This window comes from Haliotis rubra, unplaced genomic scaffold (genome assembly GCF_003918875.1).
Source record: "Haliotis rubra isolate DU_JTF1 unplaced genomic scaffold, ASM391887v1 Scf234, whole genome shotgun sequence".
Taxonomy (NCBI): Eukaryota; Metazoa; Mollusca; class Gastropoda; order Lepetellida; family Haliotidae; genus Haliotis; species Haliotis rubra.
The window spans coordinates 81,998-95,894 of record NW_025766381.1 but is presented as its reverse complement, the minus strand read 5'-3'; the positions used below and the strand labels follow the sequence as shown (position 1 = coordinate 95,894).

Sequence of the window (13,897 nt, the reverse complement as noted above, 5' to 3'; positions counted from 1 at the left end):
GTATGGCCGATGTTAGGTTTAGGCAAAAGGTATCAACGTCGTCAGAGATGATTTCAGACGGCTCGATTTTATTGCACTCCGTTCTGAATTTTGACCAGTCTGCTTTGGAGAAGTTCCACCGCTCTCTAGGGTTTGAGATTTCATCGCAAAGAGGTGGGATACCGAGAAAGGTGAAGCACGGAGAGTGATCACTTCCCCAACTGTCATCATGAACCTGCCACTGGCAATCATGGGCTAGGTTTTTAGTGGCAATAGCAAGATCTATGCTAGTCCATATTCCTCGATTAGGACAATGTCTTGTAGGAGAGCCATCATTCAGTATAACGAGTCCCTGTGACTCTACCCAATCCTCAACCATCCTGCCAGGCCTGAATGCCCAACCAAGTCGCTGAGTTCTTTAAGCTCCTCGATGTTGGTGGGATCGGCAGTCCTGTGATAGACGTTTGCAATGCGGATCTCTTTGCTATTTGCCATGCTGACCGTGATGACCTGGGTTTCAAGGCTTCCCACCTCTGCTTTGACCTCAGTGGATGTACAGTTGTCGACGACAAAAGTGACCAGTCCATCCCCCATTCGCCCCGCTCTGTCTTTGCGGTATTGAGTGTAGCCAGGTAACCGAAAGTTTGCTCTCTTCCCCAGTTTCGCTTCTTGAATTAGTATAACGTGGGGTTTCAGTACCTGTTGTCTGACTAGGGCTATGAGTTCTTGGCCATGCGACCTCAGACCATTGGCATTCCATTGTAATATTTCTAAGCACATGATGACAGTTGTGTTCTTATTATTTGTAGCTTAAATGTTCATTTAAGCTTTTGTATCTGCTGTGTGAGAAAGGAAGCAGATTGCCCATAGGACAGGATGCTGGTTGCCAACTCCCAGAGTATGGTTAGTTTTGCTCCTTCATCACTGTCCTTATGTGTGCCTAGTTTGATTAAGGCGGCGCACATAAATTCAACCAGCTTGTCTGGGGTAGTCTGGTTGTGGGCATTTGTGTTGCTGTCATGGCTTATTACAGCATGCCTTTTGCCTGTTCCCGTTGTATGGTGGATTCAACATTGCCCGTGTTGTTTGCCAGCTTGTTTGGACCCTTTTTGCCCCTTTTGCCTCTTTTGCCTTTACGTCGCTTTGGTTTGGCGCCCTTGCCTGTGGGGTTGCCTGCGCTGGCTGCCTCAGCGTCTTTATTTGCCCGTGTCTTAGCATTGACCTTGCCCTTGGTCGCTGCCTGTTTAATGCCCTGAACAGTTTGCGTCGTCTGTTTGAGGCCAAGAGTCTCCGTGTTTAGACTCTGTTTTTTGTGCTGCCTGCTCCTGCAGAAGTTGGATAGGAACGAGTGTCCCTTAACTTTGCAGTTGGTGCAATAAAGAGAGCAGTTGCCCTTGCAGCTTTTGGCTGGCCTAGAGCATGTTCGGCATTTTGCCTCGTTGAGGCAGTTTGCCTTAACATGCCCGTAATTTAAACAGTTGACGCACTGTTTTGGTCGCCTGAGGTAGGGAAGTGTCGCTACTACTTCGCCTGCCACTTTGATCGTCTCCGGGACTGTAGTTCCCAATATTGTGAGTATTACTACTCTTGTATTTTTGCCTTGGCTTTTAATCCTATACATGTCAGTTATAGTAGGATCGTGTTGCTGCTGGGTTGTGAGCCTTTCGTCACTGATACCCTTATCAAGATGCACCGCGCATCTTGTGTGCGAGACCCAGCCTGGCACTTTCCAAACTATAGCTTGGTCAAGGACTTTTGTGGGGAGTTTGGCACAATGATTTATGTTGTCACCTCTGACAACATATCCCGTGTTGCTTTGTTTATTTTAGTGACAGAGATTGACTTCACTAGTTCCTCCCGTAAAGCTTGGGCCGAGACCCTGCTGGAGAGGGTGAGGTTGTAGTCTGTACAGTAGACTAGCCTCTCCCACCCCTGCTGCTTTGTTTGGGGCAGCCTTAGCCGAAGCTTTGGCTTGTCTAGTTCGGTCATTGGATTTCTTAGCATTCCTGTTCCAAAGCTCTTGAACTAATGCCCGGTCTGACTGGCTTATTTCGGAGTAGCTAGTGTTCCCCATAGGCAGACTCATTGCAGCTTCTGCGTAGGAGCTGTTAGGACTTTCTGCTGTTTCCTCAATTTTGCGCTTTTTGGGGTTTGGAGGTAGTGTTCTGAAATAATTGCTGGTCTGACCGGGACCGTTCTGAGGCTCTTTCATTATTGAGCTATCTCTGTTGGGGCTGGGCATTCCCCTTGTGATATTTTGAGGGCTAGGCATTCCCTCTTCGGACTCAGAGTCCATTTCTATGTTTATTGATATTGGGGTGGGCAGTCCCATATCTATGCCAACCCTACCGGCGGTTGGTGTGGAGGTAGACACGGCTACCTCCTTGCTAGCTGTGGAGCTCTGAGAGTTGGGCGGACTCTCGGGCTCAATTTCCTTGGCAGTCACGGCTGCTCCCTTTTCTCTATCTGACGGCTACACCCTTGCTTTCGACTGGGGGATCGGACACGGCCTTTCCCCCTTGCTTCCCCCTTCTCTCTCTTGGGGGAGTGGTCACGGCCACTCCCCCCTTCACTCCCTTTCTCTCTCCTTGGGGGGTGGTCAGGGCCACTCCCCTACTCTCTCCCTGGGTGGTGGTCACGGCCACTCCCCCCTTAACTCCCTTTCTCTCTCCTTGGGGGGTGGTCACGGCCGCTCCCCTACTCTCTCCCTGGGGGGTGGTCACGGCCGCTCCCCTGCTCTCCCTCCGGCGAGTGGACGCGGCTACTCTCCTCCTTTCACCATGGGGAGTGGACACGGCCACTCCCCTACCTTTCCCGTTGGGAGTAGACACGGCTACTCCCCCTACCTCACATTCTTGTTTCCTGTGAACCTCGGCGGTCACAGAGAAGGTGTTCCCAGAGTTCGCCATGAGTGGGCTGGGAACAGTCCCCCGTGAGTAGAACCCACAGTGAACTGGCCTTCCTTATCTTCTGTCTTGCTTGGCTGCTTCCCTCTGAGCTCCTTCTCCTTTGGCAGCCAGGCTGCAGATGGTCAGGCCTTGACCAGTGATCATATTTATAGGCATCATCAGGAGGTCATGTGACCTTTCTCAACCAATCAGAGCACAGGTTTGATGGCTTGCATACAAGAAACGCTGCATAGGCAGTTTCATTGCTAACACAAGTAAGTGACTATTAATTGTCCTTATGTTGTCCTTCTTGTCCGAATACAATTAGGACACAGTAGAAATAATCAGGACATCGAGACAGTTTGTTATAATAAAACGGACAATATCTTTCCGTCAACGTAGCGTCAGTTGCCGCCATCTTGGTTTATGGTCGGCTCTATGACAAGTGAAATTTACAAAAGCATAAGTTTCCTTTATCATATGGTATTGTCCTTATGTTAAATAAAGTGTCCGAAGAGATCAACCATGATGGACAAGTGAGATTTGTGTAAACATGTGATATAACAAGAATAAGGACAACGATTATATTCAGGCCAAGCGGCGGGACGACATTTTGACAGACGTCAAATGTATACTAAGACCATTGACAACTTTGGCCCAGTGTAGAATCAATATGCCCTGTATCCAGGAATTGATGTTGTCCTATGTGACCTTTAACAATTCGGACACGAACAAGTTTGCTAAAATATTTGGTAAATGCAAACAGAGAAAACGGACAGCAGACTGTCAATTAGTGCCTAGAATGATTGTCGGCAACAAATGTCAAAACACGAAACGACTGTCATATTGCAGGTACAAATGTAGGAAATACAGGTGGTTATACATTGTCCTCTATATCGTAAATCAAAACATTTCTACCATAGAATGCAGGAAAATACCAGATAATGAATATGTGGCTTTCATATAAAAACGGACATCAAATTTATAATTAATCACTCAGCCTAACGTAAATGTTGTTGACAGGTCACCGTAACCCGAGAAATGTCAAACAGATCAAATTCGTTATTCAGTTCAATCAAGTGTAATTTTCATTAGTATGTATCATGGAATACACTTTACAACACTTCTGAGCAAGAAAGTTATCAGAAAATCGTCATTAACAAGTGTAATAAGTCATTGTTTATCTGGGTCAAAAGTCACACTTACTTTCTATTAATAGCCACGAAGCAGGAGTGTGCACAAGAAATAGTCCCTGACAAACATCGGTTTTAACACTCAAAATACACAATGATTCAAGACAGTGAATAAATACATCATTTGGGAGACATGAAATACATAAGTCTGTACAATAATAGTACAGAATGACGTCAGTAGTAGAATCCTTCATGGATGTAAATAGCGTAGTGACACACAGTGGTAATTAGGTCATGTCTAACAAGTGCTGCTACCGCGAACGTTCAGTACGATAAAACATAGCTATCAACAGTGAATATGCCCCCTTAAAGATGCCTCAGATCTGTGAACTTCAGAACCAGGTAACTGTCTATGATGTTATTAGGTTATTATTTACTTTAATGTTAAAAATATGGATGGACATTTGCAGATAGATCGTGATATAACGAAAATAGGTGACACTTGTGATTGACAAAGTTTACATGATGTTTTTAATACTTATACTATATCAATTTAGATTCTATTACAATATAGCCAGAAAAAATAACAACATAGCAAAATTCCAGAGGAAATGGCCCAAGGAATTGAAATTGTAGAATCAATTTTTATCTGTAGCCTGACTCTACTTTCTCTTATATGTGTACCATGCACTATTTATTATATGTGTTATACTATATTGTTTGCTATGCCAATGTTGCTATTTCATTATATCACATTGAACACTAGAAAGATAACAACACGGCAAAGTCCCAAGGTAATGGCCCAAGGAATTGAAACAATATCCTTTGCCTGGCTATACTTTCTCTTATAGGTGTATTATGCACTACCTACTGTAAACGTGTACTACACTATTGTATCTATTATGCTTGACTATAATGTTTGCTTTGCCAACATTGTTATTTCACTGTACCATATTCACCACAGAAGGTAATGCCCAAAGAACTGTAATAATATCCTTAACCTGACAATACTTTTTCTTATAAGTATATCATGCACTGCCGATTGTATCGGTTATGCTAGACTAAAATGTTTGCTATGCCAACATTGATATTCCATTATATTACTTTCATTATGGTTACACAATGCCATTTAGAAAGTGGTCAAATGTAACGTGTGTTGTGTTTGGGATGACACTTTCTTAGTAAAGAAAGTGTGGTCCCAAATATAACACATGTTATATTACTTTCACCTTAAAAGATAGGTAGCCTGAATACACCTTCTCATGAAAGTGTACTACGCATTACTTGCTGTATACGTCATGCTAGTCTATATTGCCTGCTGTTTCATCAAACCATACTTATATGCTTCTGTATATGCTCAACTGAAATGAATAAAAATATTGGAAAAAAAATTTGTTGGTTCAAAACCTAATCTTTGAAGAGGCAAAAAATTTCCATCGTAACCTGGATTGACTGCAGAAAATTTTCTGTTATTGACAAATTGATTTTGACGTTACTAGAACTTATTTCCTACGAGGGCGAAAATATCAGGGTTCATATTTTTCATTGGATGCCCTAGAATGTTGCGTTCTACATGCGGCTAAGGCGGGTAGCCAGCCTGTGTTTGAAAGTAGATTTGGGTTTGTTTACCTCAGTTTGACGACCTCGGTAATAAACAGAATATTATATTCGTGCCCATATCATACTATGTTTACGTCACTCGTGCCTAAATATCGGTATATATACCAACATTTAGGCACTCGTTTTGTAAACATAATGTGAAATGGGCACTCATATAATATCCTTTATGTATTGACCGTCTGATTACTTGATTTTCATGAATTTCTTGTCAATTCAACTTGAGATGTATTCACAAGGGCAGGTGCTAACCGCTCAAATTCCATTACCATTAAATGAGTAATATTTCATGCCGATTATTTGCTTCCTCTCCTTTTCTGTCTATTACCAAAAGTTGTTGAGCTTTTTGCTTAACCAAAATCATCCTGGACTTCCTCAGCACAGGTCCCTAAAAGATCATACTCACTTTCTTTGCCAATTGAGAATCTATGCTTAAAAAAATCTCAGATTCTCTGAAACTCATAGTAATGCAGAATGCTACAGTGGAGGAGAGCCTCCATATTCTCTGGAAAGTTAATTGTTGGTTCGACTAGGCAGCATTTCAGAGAACAAGTCCCATTTACTGTCTGGGCTGCACGTAGAGGGGGAAATGGTACCTAAGCAGATGATGTGGCTTTGTGTGGCTAGCTGGTACCCCCAAGTATATCACTGCTCGAATAGTGCTGCTTTTTGCTTACTGCTAAATATACGCTAATTCCACTGCTTTCCGCGCCCGTTTTTATAAAGATTATTAGACGCACTATTCTGTGGTATACTGTGGCTAGTCACCGGTCGTTGACCATAGGGGTACACCTCCATTAGTTAGGCTTTGTTGTGTTATGCTATTGTTACTGTAGTTATTATATAGGGTACTAAAAATTGTACTCCTTCGATCGTTTGTAATACCCCTAGCTGCTAACTTATCGGTACTTGTGAACCTAGGGCAATTATCATGGCTTCGTCAGACCCGCAATATGTGGTGACTACCCTTGACGAAGATTTTTTATAATTGGTCCCCTCCGGTTAGCATCCCCTACAAATTGTGGATCCGATTATGTCGCCTTTCGTTATTTTTTAGATGTCTTGGTACCTATGTTTATAACATGGGGGACCCAAGAAATAATGTTTCATCTGAAAGTTCAAAAAGTGAATAAAAGAGAGGCAATTTCTCTTTAAGACCACCAATTCTGTTCTTGCCCAGCCCACCTGATTTGTCAGTTAGAATATGAAAGAGCTTTGATGGTAGCTGCACGACCACGCCTGGACGAGAGAAATCCGTCATACTTGGGGCATATAGATAAGGCTATGGAGATCGGGGCGGCGGTACTCCTAATGTATGGCCTATATTTTGACCTTCCACTCCTCGTGGTTCTAGGCGTTAAAGCGGCTATTCGAAACAAAGATTTGACTATCTTGTTCCACTTACAAGAGCTACATACTGACATGGGCACGGAATTGCAAGGTTATATGGAAATATATTGGCGACTGCTACCGATACCAAGGATGGTACTTTGGCAAGCTATCTCTGGTCCTCAATCGGACGAAGTAGCTAAAAGTTTCAGTGAAGCTTCGTGTCACCTACTTTACTGTGGGAACCGATATTCAGGAAAAGAGGCATTGAGTTATTGTGCTCTCTGTACACAAGAGATATTTCCGATCCACAATGATTGTAGGAACTTTTCCCCAGTAACTTTATGTAAATGGTGCCGACTAGTTCAACATGTAGGATGTGCAGCCACACTGTTGAAAATAACAGGGGGCAATTTCCGTCAGGTAACACTGGAAGATCAGGCACCCGGGGAGACATGTATACAATATGATATACCCGGTATTGAAGGTTTGGAGGCCTTCCTGGCCGAGGGTCCGCCACCCTCACAGCTACCTAGCTATTTCAATATTGAAAAGTGCCCGGAGTGTCAAGTACCATATGAGGACCCGTTTATTGGAGTGCCGGACAACATTTCACCGATTCTCCGCAAGAATCCAGTGTTGTTCCCACCCAGGGATATTTTGGACCGATTTGATGTGAGGACACTGATAAATTATTATCGTCCCAAACGGGTAGAACCACATCCCGAGATGTCATTTGTTCATCTCTTTCTGGACACTGTGTCACCAGTGCCTGACCTTCCCAAAGGCCTTATTTTCTATGTTAAGAGACTGATGGCACCTTATTGGGTTGGTCAATTGGCACAGAAAATAAAGCTATTTTACCCTCCACAGAGCCAAGCTTTCTGGGACCATTTTAACTGGAACCAGGGAGAAGCAAACCCGGCATTAGGTTCACAAGAAGCATAGGGAGAAACGAGAAGGTTATTGATCTTGTAAACCTATTGTGATTTGCATGAAAAAAATTCGGGGGAAAGAGAAATAGGTTCAAGATTTCAAATTTTTTCATCCTTACATTTGATTTGTGATATCTAACAACATCTGCATTTATTTTATTCAATCAGCAATTTTGTTACTTAAAAATGTTATTTGCTCTAACATGTCTTCTACACTTCTCAGATATGTACAACCTAAGACAGATCCTATCTGAGACACTTACCTGTATTTGAATTTTGCGTTTTCTGGTCCTCAGATATATAGTTACTTATTTGATATTTCTCATTGATATTGTATTCTTGACTTATTGATATGTATACAAATCTTTACAATTGTTATGTATTTGATATATGTGTATGTATGTTGGAACTTAAGCCATTTATCAGTCGCATGGGACATGCTCTACAACGGGAGGGGCATGTATAACCAGGATATTTAGAGTTGAAAACATTATATGCTTTTATAAATATTTAAGGAAAATTTGAAGTCAAGTTAAGAAGGGTGAATGTACTGGGAAAGTGCATTGACCAAGCTAACCGAACTGTTATTGATTCACTTTCTTGGGGGAATAACAATTTCTCTGAATTGACATAAATGAGGGTGAAAGGTTCAAACTGGTGTTTCTACATAATTGGGTGGATGGACATTTGGGATACAGATGGTCAGTTTGGTCAGTTTGTCAATAAAGGGGCACGCATAGGATCTGAAATGATTTGATTAAGTATCTTCTGGCGCCTACCAGTCTGAGATATTAGTTAGATATGTCAACGTTTGGTTGATGGATGGCTTAAGGATAACTAGCAATGTCATTTTATGACTGGAAGAATTTGATGGTACCAAATAAAGTCTCCGAAAGGGACTAATGAAAGTAACTAATTATTAAGATTGGATATGAGTCATTTTTGTATGAGGTAGGACATTATTTCGGGGGGAGGAGCCAAAATTGTCAGAAAAGAGTTTTCTCACATGTCGAGGGGAACAGAAGCGATTCTGGGCCCCACCGTTGACTTGAGAGGTTCTCTCTGTATATTGAGAGAATGGTTCAGATGAACTTGTAACTTTAGGAATTGTACAAGAAACCAACAAGTTCTTCCATGAGATTTGTGAATCTGTGTTGCATGTAGACCAGGAAAGCTAGACAATATCTGAGGACCTTTGTGAAAGAATTCATTCCAAAATAAGTGGACTTGAACACCATACCGGACTTATCTTTAACTATCCATCTTAGCTACATCATCCCCAGAACCAGATTGGCTAGAAAGATTGCTTAAGGAGCAAAGGGTAGAACACCTCGACACCCTCAGGTAACAGCTTTACCAACCTGACTGTGCCTGGACCATCCAACCCCTCACTGCTGCATAATATGTTATAATTTGCAAAAGTGACAAAATTCTTTCAGTATGAAGAGTAAAGCCCAATTCACACTAAAACATGATGGCAGTATGATGGCAACATGAATGGACTGTACTTGAATCGTGCTTAGATTGTTAAATGTACACGATCAAAACGATTTCTGTACAACTAGGCCCAGGCTTGAACCAGCTACTTGGACCTGCCATACTCCTTCAGAGTCGTCAAGTTTGAGTTGAGTTGAGTTGAGTTGGGCTTTACGTCACATCGGCATTATTCCAGCCATATAGTGACGAGAACAAGTCTGCATTAATATACATTGTAAGTACAAAGTGGTTTCGTTTCAAAGACACACATTCATTACATTGTCATTTTGGAACAGAGACTGTCATAGCACTAAATTGAAGAGCAGGTAAATTCGTTAGTGACATTACACAGTTACAATTTATGATATAGATCAACTTCCCTCAGGTAGTTCAGTATCAGATGAGCGCTCACGCTGGAGAACAGATCTTTCAGATTGGTTGCGTGATAATGCGAGTCCCTTGCAGATGTAAAGTCCACACAGTCAAGCAGAATATGCTTGACGGTGAAAGCCTCATCACAGGAGAGACATATGGGGGCTCCATCCCCAACCGTTTTAGCAGATGTAAATGATGTGTAAAATCGACTGTGGCCAATACGACATCGTCGTAAAATTACTTCATCACGTCTTGACTGGCAACCCAAGTAGGTATAACCGATTGTTGGCTTCAATTCATGGAGTTTGTTTCTTCCTACTTGAGTGTCCCACCTTTTTTGCATCAGGTCCCGAGTATAGCTTCTGATAGTGGGTTTGATATCACTGTACGGGATTAGCAGTGGAGATAGGGGCTTTTCAAGAGCTGCTTTTGCTGCAGCATCGGCCTTAGTGTTACCTGCTATGCCGACTTGACCCGGCAACCAGCAGAGGACGATGTCATATTGGCCAGTAGAAAGGTCGTTGTACAGTTCTAGTATGTCCAGGATGATTGGGTGACTTGAAGTCACGTTTAGAAGTGCTTGAAGGCAGGATAATGAATCTGTAAAACGATGAAGTTTTTGGAATGATTTTGCTGTTGAATGTAGGTCAAAGCTGAGAAGATAGCTTTGGCTTCAGCGGTGAAAATGGAACTGTTGTCGGGGATCCTAGAGGAGACAGTCTTGGCTCCAATGACTGTAGCGCTGGCAACTTGGCCATCGTCCTTGGATCCGTCTGTGAAAATGGATCTGTGAGTGTTATACTTCGAACGTAACTGGTTGTATTCCTGTTGGAACACCAAGGGATTTGTTTCAGACTTTTTGAGTTTGGTGAGGGTAAGATCGACCTGTGGTTTCACCATTTGCCATGGTGGTGAGGACAGAAGTCGGTATGGTGCAATGATGTTGAGATCAATTTTAGCTGCAGATATGTGTGGTTTGATCCTGATTCCAAGTGGTGGAACCAGGCTTGGCAGTTTAGGAAATAAGTTTTCATAGAGCGGGTTGAAAACACAATTGTATGCTGGATTGGACTCATTTGAACGTAATTTAGTGATATACTGCAGTGAGAGTTTAATGCGGCGTTGTTCAAGGGAAGGTTCATTGGCCTCTGCATATAGACTGTCTACCGGAGAGGTCCTAAAAGCTCCCAGGCAGAGCCTCAGCCCTTGGTGGTGGATAGAGTCTATTTTTTCTAAATTGCTTTTGCAGGCTCCACCGTAGACAATGGAGCCATAATCTAGTTTACTGCGAACTAATGATCTGTACAAGTGAAGGAGGGTGGTCTGATCCCTCCGACTCTGTATTTGAGACTACTTTTAGCAAGTCTAGAGCCTCGCAAGCACTTTGTTTTCAAATATTTTATGTGTGGTAAGAATGTCAGATGGCGGTCGAATATGAGTCCCAGGAATTTGGCCTCTTCTACTACCTTGATGGGAGAACCATCTAAAGATAGGTCTGGATCTTTGTGTGGTTTGTATTTACGACAAAAGTGAATACAATTTGTTTTGGATTTTGAAAACTTAAAACCATTTTCATTGGCCCATTTCTGGATTTTGTTAAGGCAGAGTTGTAGCTGCCTTTCTATTGCGATGCATGTTCTTACCACGACATGAAATATTGAAGTCATCCACGAAAAGGGACCCATCAACGCAACTGTTCAGAACGTTAGTGAGGCTGTTAATTTTGATGCTAAAAAGTGTGACAGACAGGATGCTGCCTTGGGGGACGCCCTGATCTTGGTGGAAATAGTCAGACAGTGTGGAACCCACCCGAACTTGAAATTGTCTGTTATTTAAAAACTGAGATATGAATTGAGGTAGTCTACCCCTCAATCCAAACTCGTGTAAATCTTTTAGGATACCATGTTTCCACGTTGTATCATATGCTTTTTCTAAGTCGAAAAAGATAGATACGGTATGTTGTTTGTTGACAATGGAGTTTTTGATGAATGATTCCAGACGCACCAGATGGTCAATGGTACTTCGGTTTTTTCGGAAACTACATTGGAGGTCACTGAGGAGGTTATTGGTCTCCAAGTACCAGATTAATCGATTGTTGACCATGCGCTCCATGGTTTTGCAAACGCAGCTAGTTAGTGATATAGGACGGTAGTTTGAGGGATCAGTATGATCGCGGCCGGGTTTTGGTATAGGGATGATAATGGCATTGTGCCACGAAGGGGGGAAGTGTCCGGATGTCCAGATGTCATCAAATATATTTAGGAGTGTTTCCAAGCCTGTGTCAGGGAGGTGTTTCAGAAGCTGATAATGGATTTCATCAGCTCCTGCCGCAGTGTCGTGAGCCTGTCCTAGGGCAGTACGTAATTCATGGAGGGAAAACGTTTCGTTGTAATCCTCCCCATTATCAGAGTTAAAATTGACTGGTTTCTTTTCTTGCTGGGTTTGGTATTTCTGGAACTGAGGGTTATAATTTGATTAGGAGGAGTGGTTTGCCAAAGTTTCGCCAAATTTGTTTGCAATTTCAGATTTATTCGTCAAGAACACCATTGGACTCTTCATACCACAAGTCTGTGAGGCCGTCATAAAAGTATACCCATCAAAAGTCATGCCTCCATGCATTACTCCTGAACAGTGGAAAGTAATTGCTGATGGCTTCCTGGACAAATGGAACATGCCCTTTGCCTGTAGCATGGTCCCATAAACGACTTATGGAACTCTGGTGAACATTGGTGTGAAGTGCAACGTTAGATTAAGATTCGCCAGCCTCCAGACATACAATAGCAATGTTTCCATTTACAGCAGTGAGTTGTGGCATAATGATATTTTTATCCCCCCGGCATGTAAAGCGGGGGGATATAGTCGACGCCTCGTCCGTCTGTCCGTCCGTCCGTCCGTAATCATTTTGTTTCCAGAGCATAACTCAAAAACCGTTCAATATTTTTCAACAAAAACTGGTAGATATATCAAACAGTAGCTAAGGTGGTGCCTTTTGCTATTTACAGATATTTATCATTTTTAATTTTCTTGGTTTCCATGGAAACGTTTTGGACTTAGTCGTAAAGGGGGTTGGGCTTCGTTTCCGGAGCATAACTCAAGAACCGTTCAATATTTTTCAACAAAACTTGGTCGATATATCAAACAGATCCTTAAGTGGTGCCTTTGTGCCTTTTGCTATTTGCAGGTTTTTAGCATTTTTTATTTTTCCTGGTTTCTATGGAAACAATTCAGACTTAGTCCCAAAAGGGAGGGGTGGGCTTCCTTTCCGGAGCATAACTCAGAAACTTCTTAATATCTTTCAACAAAACTTGGCAGATATATTAAGCAGATGCCAAAGTGATGCCTTTGCTATTTGCAGATTTTTCTTATTTTTATTTTTCCCGGTTTCCGTAAATGATTTGGAAAGGGAGGGGTGGGTTTTGTTTCCGGAGCACAACTCGAAAACTTTTTATTATCTTTCAGCAAAACTTGCCAGATATGGGAGGCAGATCCCAAAGTGGTGCTTTTTGCTATTTGCAGATTTTTGGGATTTATTATTTTCTCGGTTTCCATGGAAACGATTCGGACTTTGTCTCAAAAGGGAGGGGTGGGCTTCGTTTCCGGAGCAAAACTGGCAAACTTCTTAATATCTTTCAGCACAACTTGGCAGATATATTAGGCAGATGCCAAAGTGATGCCTTTTGCTGTTTGGCAGATTTTTTGCATATTTATTTGTCCCGGTTTCCATTGAAACGATCGCAAATTTTGAAATGGTTCCTATTGCTATATACAGATTTGGGGCATTTATATTTTTCATGATTTCCATGGAAACGATTTGGACTTACTTGAAAAAAAAGTCAAGCTGGACTTTAAGTAACTGTCAGATTATTTATTCTTTCAAATATGTGGGGGCCGGGGGGATATGTCATCTTCTGATGACTCTTGTTTCATTTAGTTAAAAATGTCAATATACATCTAAAAGCAAACTGGACCTGCTTAGAATTTCTCAGAACTGCACATGCATATTGTGAACCACTATTTCTCCATGTAATTTTCATGTAAATTGACACTTTCGAACGTAAGTGTGCATTGAAGTTTCTGAAGATGCATTTTTTGTGTTGTACATTCGTTCCATGTACACAAACCAGCTTTATAATGGTGGAAATATACTTGCTTTTAAAAGTTTAGA

The 13,897-nt window shown here is 42.1% G+C and overlaps 2 protein-coding genes across 2 annotated transcripts in view; both read left to right on the top strand.

Moving 5' to 3' along the window:
- LOC124278258 (protein mono-ADP-ribosyltransferase PARP9-like) overlaps positions 1-13,897 on the top strand; it is a 98,558-nt gene that overhangs the window by 12,499 nt on the left and 72,162 nt on the right. The window lies entirely within an intron of this gene.
- Positions 1-13,897, top strand: part of LOC124278257 — a 57,656-nt gene that overhangs the window by 24,712 nt on the left and 19,047 nt on the right. The window lies entirely within an intron of this gene.